Source organism: Pipistrellus kuhlii, unplaced genomic scaffold (assembly GCF_014108245.1).
Source record: "Pipistrellus kuhlii isolate mPipKuh1 unplaced genomic scaffold, mPipKuh1.p scaffold_m20_p_2, whole genome shotgun sequence".
NCBI classification, from domain to species: domain Eukaryota; kingdom Metazoa; phylum Chordata; class Mammalia; order Chiroptera; family Vespertilionidae; genus Pipistrellus; species Pipistrellus kuhlii.
This window is the reverse complement of record NW_023425515.1, coordinates 17167616-17181056: the sequence shown is the minus strand read 5'-3', so window position 1 is coordinate 17181056 and position 13441 is coordinate 17167616.

The following is a 13441-nucleotide window of genomic DNA, read 5'->3' as shown; positions in this document are numbered from 1 at the left end:
CAAACCAGTTTCGGCTAGATGGTTGATTTCAACAATAGGAAAAGAGCAAAGGGGAGGCCAGACATTACAAGCACGGTCATCTGGGCAGCGTCACCAGGAAGCTATAGCTTCATGCTTCCCGGGGAACCACTGGTCCATTCCCTGCAGATCAGTGGGGGAAGGGAACCAAAGGGGAGATGGGTACATGCGCAGTGAAGTCAGGGTGATGTAGGGAAGATGCTTATCTGTTGGTCTAGCCTAGGAAAAAGGTCATTGGCAAGAAGGGTGGTGTCACTGAAAGAGGGCAAAATCCTGGAAAGTTAAAATCCCCAAGGCGTTCCCTCTCTCTTGCTTGGGTGCTCACATGCTCTTTCTTGCTCCGTGACCCACACTCACCCATGCACTTGCCTCCACAGCCATGTGGCCTTCAGCAGCCTCGTGGCTCATGGCAATGCAGCCTCCACATGCAGGATGCTGGCCTGGACTGGCCTGGACTTTAACATGGAGCAGAAATTCTGGGAAGCGGTCTTATTCTGGGCCTACTGAAGACTAGATTGGACTTTTCCCACTGTGGGATGGATGGAGATGGAACCTGGGAGGGGGGTACCCTCAATTTTACGTCATCAATAAAGCTTTCCATGAAACTCCACCCTCCCATGGGGGCCTCAGGAAATTCTTTTCCTCGAAAGACCCGAGAACTCCACTTCCACTGATAACACTGAGACCATGGCTTCTGAGAACCAGTTTGTAGCACCCCTACCCCTCCAGACTCCCACAAGAAGACCTGGGATGCAAGGTAGAACAGGCCCTTAGCATAACACAGCTGCCCTGTGTCTTCACGGAATCACGTCAGTGAATCACTGGGAGTGCTGGAAAAGTTGGCAACATGTCACAGGCCAAGAGGTGTCTCTGTGTTTTAACAAGGTCACCTGGAGCAGATTTGATAAGTCCCTGCATCTGCTCCAATGAAACATTAACCAGCGGCAGCTTGGTGCATTTGTTCTGAGCACTCACTTCCTGTGCAAATACACAACTGACTTCCTGCAGGGAGCCAGTGGCCAGGAGCCTTGTAGGATGGCCTTGGCTTCTGGGGGGTGAGAGGGAGGCAGCTGCCGGGCATTGCTCTCACCCTGTTTGGCGTTATCTCTGAGGATATCACCAATACCTAGAAGCCAAGCCCAGGAAGGAGCTCGCCACTTTCTTCTTTCTGCCAAGGCTTCCACCCTGGCCTGTTTTGTAGGAAATTGCCTCCTTTCTTCTGAGCAGAAGGGAACTCATCCCTGGGTCCAGCAAAAGATAAGTAAATGATTACAGGGTGCCATAAAAGGGTCTCATAAAACATTTATGGGGTACCACAAAAAGCATCTGTCTTTTATGCATCTGTCTTTGGTTCATTGGTTGCATGTAGAAGGTTGGCTTTGGGGTAAGGCTTGCTGTAGGAACTGGGCTAGCTAAGGGTTTTCCCTGTAGCTTCCTCCTTCATCTCCTGACCTGACAAAAGAAACTCTCTGAGTCACACATCAAGTGGACTTGTATTGGGGAAATAATCCAGTTGCTATGGTAAACTAGGAAGGTCCTTTAGAAAGAAAACCAGGGCTCTCTCTGGGGAGTGCCTTGCCTCAGAGTGGGGCAAAGGATGGAGTGCCGACCCCACATCGGAGATGTTGAAATGAAAAGAGGTGCATTTTTGCCAAGGAAACTCAAGGTCATCTCCATTCAAACTGTAACCAAAGGCAGAGATTCTGAATCAGGTGGGAGGACCCCAGGGAGCCTGGATTTAGAGAAGTCTGGGCAGGAGCACTTGGAAGACTTGGTGGCCACAAGCAGTGAGGGTCCCTGGGGGGCTCCCCACCTCTCCCACCTAAGGGAAGCTGTCTGCTCTGCCAAAAGGCCCGGATTTCCTAAAAGGGCTCCAGTCCCTAAAGAGTCCCTGGTCAGACACTCTATCCAGATGGACTTTGACTTCTGACTATTGGCCATCTTGACTCTTGTCCACATCTGCTTCTAGGAAATCTCTCTGGCTTGGATCCCTCAATTGGTACATAAATGAGGACACCTCGCCCCCATAAATCCTAAGCTTGCTATTGCTTTTTAGGCTTGCTTACACACACACACACACACACACACACACACTCACATGCACACACTGCTAAGATTACCCCCTTGTTCTCTGGACAGTCATCTCTGGGAAGAACCGTTTGGACAACGGTTACTGGCCCACCACGAAATCTGGAGACCTGTATCCCTTAACCAATGCACTGGTAAAAAAAAAACAAAAACAAAAAGCATCCTGCCATTTAATATAGCCTTCTTCTCTGTCTGAAATGTGCAGACATATGATTGTCTCATGTGCAACATAGTGGTAACTAGAGCTTATCTGGCCAGACTGGACAAAACCAAACCTTAGCATTTCTTGAGCTCTCTCCCATCCTTAGAATCTACGATTTCGAGATCCTTCCAAATATGTAAAATGTGGCTCACATGAGATTACTAGTGACTGAACCAAGTGCAGGATCTTATTTAGTTCTGGCTTCAAGAGGAACTTTATAAATTACTTTTTGGGTGAAAACTCCTTTTCCCTTTAAACATTGCACTGAAATGGCAAGATTCTCTTCTGAAGGTTAATGCTACCACAGCAAAGGAAGGGGGAGGCTATGACAATCTGAAATGGAAATATGTGGTGTGTTATTTAAAGAAAGTCAGTGCAACAAAAAGAAGAAGTCGGCCTCATTGGAGATCCTGATGCACCATGCAGCCCAGGGCTGGCCAGCAGCACAGCTCCTCTGGTCCTCTCACACCCTGCAGCCTCTGTGTGTCTTTGCTCAGTCTTTCCCAAGCCTTCAGTACCACCCTTCCCCTCCCCCTGCCTTTGTCAGCTGAGGCTTCCTTGTCTATAAAGTCCCTTCAGTGCAAATCTTCCTTTGGAAAAACTCATTGCAGCTGGGAAACTCATTCATCTCTTCCTCCCAGGTCCTCAGCCCTTCCTAGCTGAGACACTTTCTGGCTTATGTTCATTACATCGTGTACTAGTTTGTTCATGTGTCTGTCTCTACCGCTGGACTGAAGCTTCTGGAAGGCAGAGATACTATCCTAGCTGCCATTGTCCCCCCATGGGCCCTTGCATGGGTTAGACACATTCCGTACATTTTTGCAAAGTTTAGGTGAAGAAGGGGGACAACCCCCCTAGTCCAGATGTGTTTGTGTGTATGCCATAGATCACTTGGAATGTCGCGTGGTGGTGGGAGCACCTTATTGGATGTCATCAGGGTTTCTCAACCTTGGCACTGTTGACATTTGGGCTGGACCATTATGGGTCCATTCTGCATATCGGAGAATGTTTAATAACATCCTACAGCAGATGCAGGCAGCACTCCCCCACCTCCCTAGCTGTGATGAACCTAAAATGCCACTTGGCATTGTCCATGTCCCCCTAGGGCAAGCAGAACTGGCCCCAGCTGATGAAGGTGACCCCGAAGGAGGCCGAGAGAAAGTGTCAGCCACCTTGCCCAATGAGGATCCTACACAAACGTGCTCCTTACTCTAGTAATCATCATGTGAATGCATCAGCATAAAGCAGCTACTTATACCCTCTGGCCAGATAGTTTACCCTGACAGCCTGTTATAATGCTCGTCAAACACTGGGATTTCCTTACACGGGGTGGGGAAAGAGAACTGGGTAAGGCTCACCCCCTGGGAAACACAAATATCTTTTTTGGGGAGGTCGTAGTCTTGGAGACAGCACAGCCTCTACTAGGAGGTGCCTGGGGTCACAGCAGGAAGACCACAAAGGCAGAAAATAACAACAAAAACTAAAATAAAAAAAATACATATTTTTTCTTAGCAGGTCCTGGGGGATCATCGCTGCTTAATAAATGAACACATACAAAACCAAGGAAGGTGCACACTGATTTTGGCACAAGCCCTGGAGCTGTGGGAGTAGATGGTTTGAATATTTTGGTGTGCACGAAGGTAACCCCCACGTATTGTCACCAGTCTCCTGGGGTTGGGGCCATCCATCAGCTACAGAGCATCCTACAGGCAGGCGGAGCTGTGAAGAAGGTCATTTGCTTAAATATGGCAAGTGGTGTTTGAGCGAACCACCCCCTCTGCTTCTCTGTGAAGCTATTACACTCTGTCATGTCTGTGAGCTGAGTCGGAGTGATGCCCAAGTGGCCAAAATAGACTCCTGGTTCAGGGCCTGGGGGAGCGGGGGGATTGCTTTTTCCCTCATCGAGGCAGTAAAGATTGATTTTTCAGGCAGTGACTGAGGCATTACGCATTAATGACTACGCAAGGACTTTCATTTCACACATTGCTCTCTGACAGTGGAAACTGGGTCTGTTATGTAAGGCGTTGGCTCGACGCCCTTTCATGCGTGACTCCTTCCTCATCTCATCATTTACCTGCCCCAGGCGCGGCCTGCAGACTCCTGGGAATGGTTGAGTAAGGGCCCACGGTTTGGTGCAGAGCATCTCAGACCGACGAGATATGAAAAGGACTGAGGCAGCTGCTGTGGTGAGGAGGTCTGCCTGCCATGGCAATAGCCACCTGACTGCTCTCACCTTTAACGTTGTGTTGGCTGCTTTGAGGAACCAAATGGGGACCTCTGATGAGAAAAGCCAAAGATGCGAGGCAATCAGCAGGCGGTGGATAGTCCATTCTCCTCAATGGCACCAGGAGAGGAGCTCTCGTAAATCCCTGCAGGACATCAGTTGAGCTTTGCAAAGCACCGATTCGATTCGTCAGAAGCCAAAGGTTGAAGCAAGGGCAAGAATGGCAAGAATGACAGAGTCCGCTCTGACACCCGGGTGTCGACAGAGGAGGCATTTCCCACATGGAGCTTGTATTTCTAAGGACAAATCTGCAACATACGTATCAAAAGGAGACATGCAACCTGTGCAAGACGCCGCTGCAATTTGCCCTCAGAGCACCCGGGAGGAGTCTCTGCCAGCCGAGGTCACACCCCCACGGCTTCGGCAGCTGCCTGGCCACGTGGTTGAAGAGCCGGTTGTAATAGGGGCTCTTCGCCTGGAGTCCATGTCTGGACAGCTTCCCCAGGCTGCTAGGAGGCCCTGACACGAGCATGAGCTAGCCCGTGAGCTTCTATGTACATCTTTTCCCAGGAGAGGGTCAGCCCTCTCACTCTGCTCGCCAAGCTCACAGTCACTCTGAACAGACTGAGAACCTTTGCTTTAGAGCAGGGGTGGGGAACCTTTTTTTCTGCCAAGGGCCATTAGGATATTTATAACATAGTTCCACGGCCACACAAAATTATCATCTTAAAAATTAGCCTGCTCTATTTGGTCAAACGTTTAGTTAACTTACCCTTAATGCCTTGGCAGGGCCTCACCAAATGATTTCGAGGGCCTTATATGGCCCGCGGGCCGGACGTTCCCCACCCCGGCTTTAGATAATGTGTGAACCTGATATGGTTCTGAAATCAATAAAAATATATTTAAAAAATACATTACTTCCATCCCACTTGCTCCCTGGTTGTTGTTAATGAGTCAAAGCTCAGAGTTCCAGATGAAAAAGAAGGGAGAAGTGAAGAGCCAAAGACTCAACAGTGCAAGTTAAAGCAGGATTATCTATTTTAATGAGGTTATTCATACCTACTTCAGCATAGCACCTTACACATTGTGGCTCATGTTTCCTTTCTCATTCATTTCTTGTCAAAGCCCAACAGTCCCTGGTTCTCTGTTCATTCCCACAGCACCCTACTTCGGTGGGGGGGAGGGAGGGGTAAGGGGAGGCAGGGGCTCAGTGAGGTAAATGAATGCAGTTACAATGCCTGCCTGTCCCTGGCCTAAGGGGAGGCATGAGAAACCTTTGAGATCCATCAGACCACTTTCCCTGTCATCTGAAATTTGAGCAAAATCATCACTTTGAAACCTATTGAACTTATTCATTATTCACAGCGCTGTCTCCAGGTGACCCTGGGGAAGAGTTCTGTGTCTCAGACCCTTCACTCTGTGCTGCTTCCTGCACATGGAGTGCCCAGTTCCTGCCTGTCCTGTCCTGGTTGCTGAGCCTTGTTCCAAAGCCACTGAGAAATCAGTACATTTCCTTTTGGTCTACATTAGCCAGGATTGGTTCCTATTGCTTATCATCCAAGGAGCCCTAACTCACACCACACTGAACCCGTGTTTCTGAGTGTCCCTGAAGTCACACTTTGTTTCAGAATGTTGCCCCAAAGCTGTGTTAGAAGCCATTGAAGTCTTTCATTTACCCTGACTCTGGAGTAATTATTTCCTAGAATCCACCTTTTTTGATTGCCAAGCCTATGTGGTCATTAGTTGATTGTGGTTTATAGCATGGCTTTTGGCTTTTTTTTTCTCTTCAGGATTTTTTAGCTCAATTCAGACTGGGCCAATTCTCTCCTCTCTGTATCGGGGAACAACCTGGCTTCCCAGGGGCTCTGCTGCTTGATGCTCCTCACATACACGCTGTGGAAATGCCAGTGGGACAGCAGTTTTGCAAACCAAATTGGAAAACTATAATCAAGAGCTTTTAACATTTTTCCCCTTGAATTGGTAATTAAGCTAATTCAGGAATTTATCCTAAAGAGTTAGACAAGTTTAAAAATGTGTAAGCATATTTATTACAATCTTATTTTTGTAGTAGCAAAAAAATGTCTAGCAACAGGAAAACAGTGAAATAAACAATGGTCCATTCATATGATCCATTAAAAAAACACACACCCCAGTTTTGTAGAATATTTAATACTGTGAAGAAAATTCTCACACTTGTGTACCTGGGGGAAACAAATGGCACACTATGTATAGGCTAATCTCCACTTGTTTTAGTCAAACTGGGCAGAGTTGCACCAAAATGACAGTGGTACCTCTTGATGGGGTGTAATGGGTAGTTTAGTAGGTTGTAAACAACTTGAGGGTAGGAACTATGTCTTAAGATTATAGCTTTAATTCCTTGCTCAGATCCAAACACATAGCTTTCTCCTTGAACTAGAGGCCTGGTGCATGAAATTCATGCACAGGGTGTGTGTTCCTCACCCTCTCCAATCTGGGACATCCCTCTCACAATCCAGGACTGCTGGCTCCCAAATACTCACCTGCCTGCTTTCCTGATTGCTCCTAACCACTTTGGCCTGCCAGCCTGATCACCCCCTAACCACTTCCCTGCCAGTCTGATTGATGCCTAACTCCTCCCCTGTCAGCCTGTTTGCCCCTAATTGCCCTCCCCTGCAGGCCTGGTCACCCCTAACTGCCCTCCCCTGCAGGCCTGTTTCCCCCCCCTCCCCCCCCACCAAATTGCTCTCCCCTATAGGCATGGGTCACCCCTAACTGCCTTCCCCTGCAGGCCTAGTTCCTCCTAACTGCCCTCCCCTGCTGGCTTGATCACCCCCAGCTGCCCTCTCTTGTAGATCTGGTCCCTCCCAACTGCCTTCCTATACTGGCTTTCTTGTGGCAACCATCTTGCGTCCACATGAAAGCAGCCATCTTGTGTGTTGGAGTGATGGTCAGTTTGCATATTACTCTTTTATTAGATAGGATAATGAATGAATTTCTTTATGTTTTTCCAAAGAATTGTTTTAAATAATGTACATTCCATGTAAAATCAGGAGAAAAAAAAAAGCCCACTTTAGGTAATAAAGCTTTAGTGCATGAAGTTTATTGAAATCCTATTCATGCTTCAAGGTCCTGTGACAATTTTGTTGTTGCGTGTATCCTCACTTAAGGATATTTTCCCTTTGAGTTTTAGGGAGAGTAGAAGAGAGAGGGAAAGACAGAGAAATATTGATGTGAGAGAAACACATTGATTTGGTTGCCCACTGCATGAGCCTTGACAAGGGCCAGGCCGGGAGGAGCCTGCAACAGAGGTACATGCCCTTGACTGGAATCGAAACCGGGACCATTTTCTGCAGGCCGACACTCTATCCACTGAGCCAAACCAGCTAGGATGTTTGGTAGTTTTAAAAGGTGGCAACAAATATTTGATCACTCCTTTCAAAGAGAGGTGAGGTCTGTGTCCCTTCCCTTTATATGGAACTGCTTCCAGCAATACAGCATGGTAGAAATGGTGCTCTGTGACTTCTGAGGCTAGGTAGTAAGTCTATGCAGTTTTCATCTCTTTTTCTAAAAGCATGGATGTGAAAGCCCTGATCTCCAAGTAAGAGGTCTACCACCTGAGGCTGCTCTGGTCAACATTCCAATTGAGTATGTCCTTCATCCTTGGCACATGAATGAAGAAGTCATCTGGGCCCAGGCATGGCAGCCCAGTGGTTGAGCATCAACCTATGAACCAGGAGGTCACAATTTGATTCCTGGTCAGGGCACATGCCCTGGTTGCAGGCTCGGTCCCCAGTAGGGGGCATGCAGAAGGCAGCTGTTCAATAATTCTTTCTCATCATTGATGTTTTTATCTCTTTCTCCCACTCCCTTCCTCTCTGAAATCAATAAAAATACATGTTAAAAAAATTTTTTTAAAGGAGCCATTGGAAAGTGGATGCCTTTAACCCCCCTGTCCTTTGTGTCATTCCCAGGGAACTGAGGTTCAGACAGCATGGAGCGGAGGCAAGCTGTTCACATTGTGTCTGCCCAAATTCCTGATGCACAGACAACCTGAGCATTATGATCGGGGTAGTTTTACACCATTCAGATGGGAGTGGTTTGTTAGACAGTGGTAGATACCAAAACAGTCTTACTCAAATGTCTCCCTCTCTGAAACCGGCCCTGATCCTTCCTGTCCTCCCACAATCCTAAAACCAGAATTAAAATTAGTCATACTTGTCTGTGAAAGCCACGAGTCAGTGTCCTGACTCATGTTGTCTTTCCCTAGAGTCTAGTAGACGATGCATTCCTTGAGTCATTTTTATGTCCTTGGTGCACCCAGCACAGTACCCAGCACAGTGAATCTGACTGAGAGCCCTTCTATTCTTTTGGTGCTGCTAGCATAATGCACAAGAGAGATGGACATTGGTAGAGAAGACAAATTGGTGTGCACATCAGGCGTTCATGGCACTCTGGCTGCCTCCATGTTTCTGGGCTGCAACTGGATACCACAGGGAGATGGCAGGATGCCTGCAAACCATCCTAATGCCTTAGGCCATTTGGGCTACCAGAACAAAATACCACAGGCTGAGTGGCTTAAACATCACAAGTTTGTTTTTTCTCACCGTCTGGAGGCTTCAAGTCCAATCAACCCTGTTGGCAGGATTGATTTCTTCTGAGTCCTCTTTCCTTGGCTTGTAGTTGGCGAGTCTCCTCACTGTGTCCTCACAGGGTCTTTCCCCTGCACATGCACATCCTGGTGTCTCTGCTTCTTCTTTGGAGGATACTAATCTTATTGTATTAGGTCTTACCCGGATGACCTTATTTATTTACTTTTCATTTAAAAAAATATATTTCATTGATTTTTTTACAGAGATGAAGAGAGAGGGATAGAGAGAAACATCGATGAGAGAGAATCATCCATCAGTTGCCTCTTGCACACCCCCTACTGGGGATGTGCCCACAACCAAGGTACATGCCCTTGACCGGAATCGAACCTGGGACCTTTCAGTCCACAGGCCGACACTCTAGCCACTGAGCCGGATAACCTTATTTAAATTTATCCCTTTAAAGGCCAGATCTCCAAATGCCTTCACATTAGGGATTAGGGCTTCAACATCTGAATTTGGGGTAGTGACGGGGCACAGTCAGTCCATTACACCAAGGGGCACAGTGGATTCTTGGTGGTGTTTACTGTCCCTGTCAGTGTAGATGTCCGTGAAAGAAATTAATGAACACAGTGATCCAAATTCTATCCACAGACACATTCCTGGTTGCAAATTCCAGGCTTATGCTACGCTTGCTCCGGTGCCCCTTTAAATAACGGCCAGCTTAGGTAATAGGAGTCTGTGACAACTAGCCCTTCCCAACAGTCAGTGACAAGATCTCATTTCAGGTGGGTTTTGTTTGCTTGCTTGCTTTTTGTTCGGTGTTCAAGGAAACCTCAAACAAATCTTCTTCAGTGTCATTGTCGGCCACAGCACAGCGATGATGGCAGAGTGACGCAGGACATGTCGCTGTGGGCAGGAGGCATTCATCCATCACAGCTTTGCCGGCTTATGGAAGCTGAATAAAGTGCACTGGGAAAGGAGCTTGGGAGAGAAATTGCTGTAAGCAGTGGGAGGATGATTTAAGGACACGCAGGAGTGCCAGGAGCTAGGGTGACTAGTAGCTGCTCTTTATAATTTCCTTAACAAATTAATTCCTAGCAACTTCCTTTTTCATCAATGTCTATTTTTACCATTTTATATCATATTCTGAAAATGAGAGAAAGAGAGAGAGAGAGAGAGAGAGAGAGAGAGAGAGAGAGAGAGAGAGAGAGAGAGAGAGAGAGAGAGAGAGAGAGAGAATGAGAAACACAATCTCCTACTGAGTCTAATTGGATTGGGGACTGTTTTATGCCCATATCTGTGAGCTACACCTGCTGAATAAAGCATGGAGCAAATATTCAAGGTCACATATTTACCCTTTGCAATTCACATGCAAGCGCACCTATCTTGCATTTTTTTTTTGCCCCTTGTTTTCAGCTGGTCTTTGTAAGACTACCGTATTGTCAAACCAGCCCTCTCTCGCCCCTCCCCCCACCTCATTTGACTACTTAAGGAATGAGAGAACATTCCCTGTTCAGATTCATGAGATCACTAATGCCCACGGCTCCACACGGATCCATTAGCTCTCATTTTCACATAATGTAGCACATTGCCACAATTACCACCGGCCGATGCGGAGTGTTCGAGCATTAGAAAGTTCGTTAGGTGAAAATCAGTTCTGAAACACATTTTATCTGCCAGCTGAAACTGGAAAGACTTCTGTTCCAATCTGTGAGAAGTCTCTATCCCTGCTCAGCACGCTAAAGCCCTTAAGATTTTATCTCTCTTGAGTCGTCTAGAGGTATGAAGGGATCCAATTTGCTAAGTCCTTGTCTTTGACACAAAGACAAATACCCACTCCTGCGCTGTACTTCACCAAGTGATGATTCATGCTAAAAAAAACCTGTCAGGATCATGAATTCTCCAGATCAAGTGAACTTTCTTCATTCATTTCAGTGTGTTCTCTCTCTCTCTGCTGCTTCACTTCAGAAAAGAGGTATAATTACTATATGAGTCAGACTCACAGCCCTGCACCTGTTAGGAAATTAAAAAATACTTCCCCCACATCACATTACAGAGGGAGGCCCATTGTTTTCTTGCAGTTGTGGGTGCTCTCTCTTTTGACAAAATGACTACATGGAGGCTTTAAAAGCCAGAGTGATAATGAAAAACCATGATAGAGACATTTCCAAATGCCGATACATAAAGATAGTAACTTGAACTTGGTAAACTCTGGTTTTTATTTTTTCTAATTGTTCCTAGATTAATAAAAGCGGGCCTGTTTCTCCCAAGCAAGACAAAGCAGAAGATGTAGGCGGCTCAGAATCGTTCTCTTGGATCAGACCCCCGGTAGTTCCTTAGGTGTTAGATATGGAATTCAGCCCATGCTAACTAAGGAAGGAGGTTCAGTATGTTTGAATCTGTTATTGACATAAAGATTAAAGGATAACTGTAAGTAAAATTGACATCATGACTTAAAAACTGTGCAGCTCAGGAAGGGGGCAGAGTGTGATAAAGAAAAATTACCCAGGAATTTCTTGTCTGAATGCTGTATAAAGAGATAAAGATCAAAATACTATTGTTCTGCCGATGACAGATATCGTGTTTGATCCTGATTCCAAACAAAAGACAACTTTACAGTGTCCGCTCTCTCAGCCTGGCCACACTTTCCCCAGGACTTCAAACGGTGTTTCTGTGTGAGGCTAATGTGAAAATTAGAAAACCCCGTCACAGGTTGTTGGGGTGCTACGGGGAGAGCTCTGCTAATACTCACCCCCAGCGCAGCTTACAGGTAACATCTCCAGGCCTCCCATGCACACCAACAGGGAAAAGCAAACAGCAGAGAGGTGGTGTTTGCCCTTGGCCAATGGTGGTAGTAGAAGTGAAACAGAGTTGGAAATGCCTAGTGATACAAGTTTTGTCCTTTTAATTTGGGTTTTTTTGAGTGAAGTTTTTTTCCTAATGTTTTTCAATGTTTTTTTTTTTTAAATTGATTTGAGAGAGAGAGAGAAAAACATTGATTGAACCTGCAACTTGGGTACGTGCCCTGATCAGGAATTGAACCCCCACCTTTCAGTGCATGGAATTTTATACTCATATCTTTATAGGAACTCTTTGAGTCCTGGGCTGAAATGGCATTCTTCTAGAAATGATTGGCATTTGCTCTTCCCAGTTTCTGAGAGCATAAAAACACACATCAGCACACTCCGCTTCCCCCTTATCCCCAACACACACACACACACACACACACACACACACACACACAAATAAAGCACTGTGAGCGCTGGCAGAAACAGTAGGCATCAAAATCAGATCTGTAAAGACGATCAGACACAGAATACAAAATAAGCATGTTTGATATGGTAAAGGAATAAAAATTTGGGAACAAGGAATAAGAGAGAAATTTTTAAAAAATCAAGCAGATTGAACACAAGTTGAATAACGTTTTCAGAAATGAAAAATGCAGAAAGATTATGAGGCCAAGTGGAGGAAGATCTGAGATGCAAGAAAAAATGGTGAGCAAAGAAATTGATAAATATGTTGGGTAAATCTAAAGAAGTATTTATTACATATAACAATTATAATAACAATGTCTAATTTGTGAGGTTACACAAGCAAGATGCAATTCAAATACTGGTCAATGGGGAAGATGAGGACAAATATGTGATACCTTAATCAATAAAATAATTTTAAAAATAGATAAATACATCTCCACAATAAAAAAATAAAATAAAATTGTTAGTACTCAGTTAAATATATATAATAAAAACAAAAAACAAACAATAAGACCCCACAAATACTGGTCAAAATACAATAGAAATTGGAACAGGGTGAAAACTCGTTGAAATGTTCTAAGCTTCTTGCATTGTTTGGATGGAGCATTGGAAGTGAAGTCAGCACATGAAAATGTCTAGGGTAACTCCTAAAAATAGACATACAGATCATTGTTTCCAAAGGAGCAGAAATAGGGGAGAGAGAAGGAATAATAAGCAAAAATAAATAAATAAATAAATAAATCCATTCACAAGATGGCAAACCAATGTGGGGGGAGGGTGGAGACACGGAGAGCACATGATATGATGGAAGATCAAAAATGGTATTACGATCCTCTTCTCTCAAACAAAACAAATGGCAGTTTGTACTCTCGAAAATGATGGGTGTTAATTTCATCCTGATATTAACAATGAAAAGTGACCTTTGGAGAATAAAAGGCTTTATTTCACAAAGCAACTGTAAGTTTTGAAGACCCATGTCTCAAAAATGAACTTTTATAAGGCCATTTCTAGGAGCACTCTTATGATTACTAAATTTAGAACATATTTTTATTCTTGAAGATTTTTGCCTTTAGCTTTATCTGGAGAG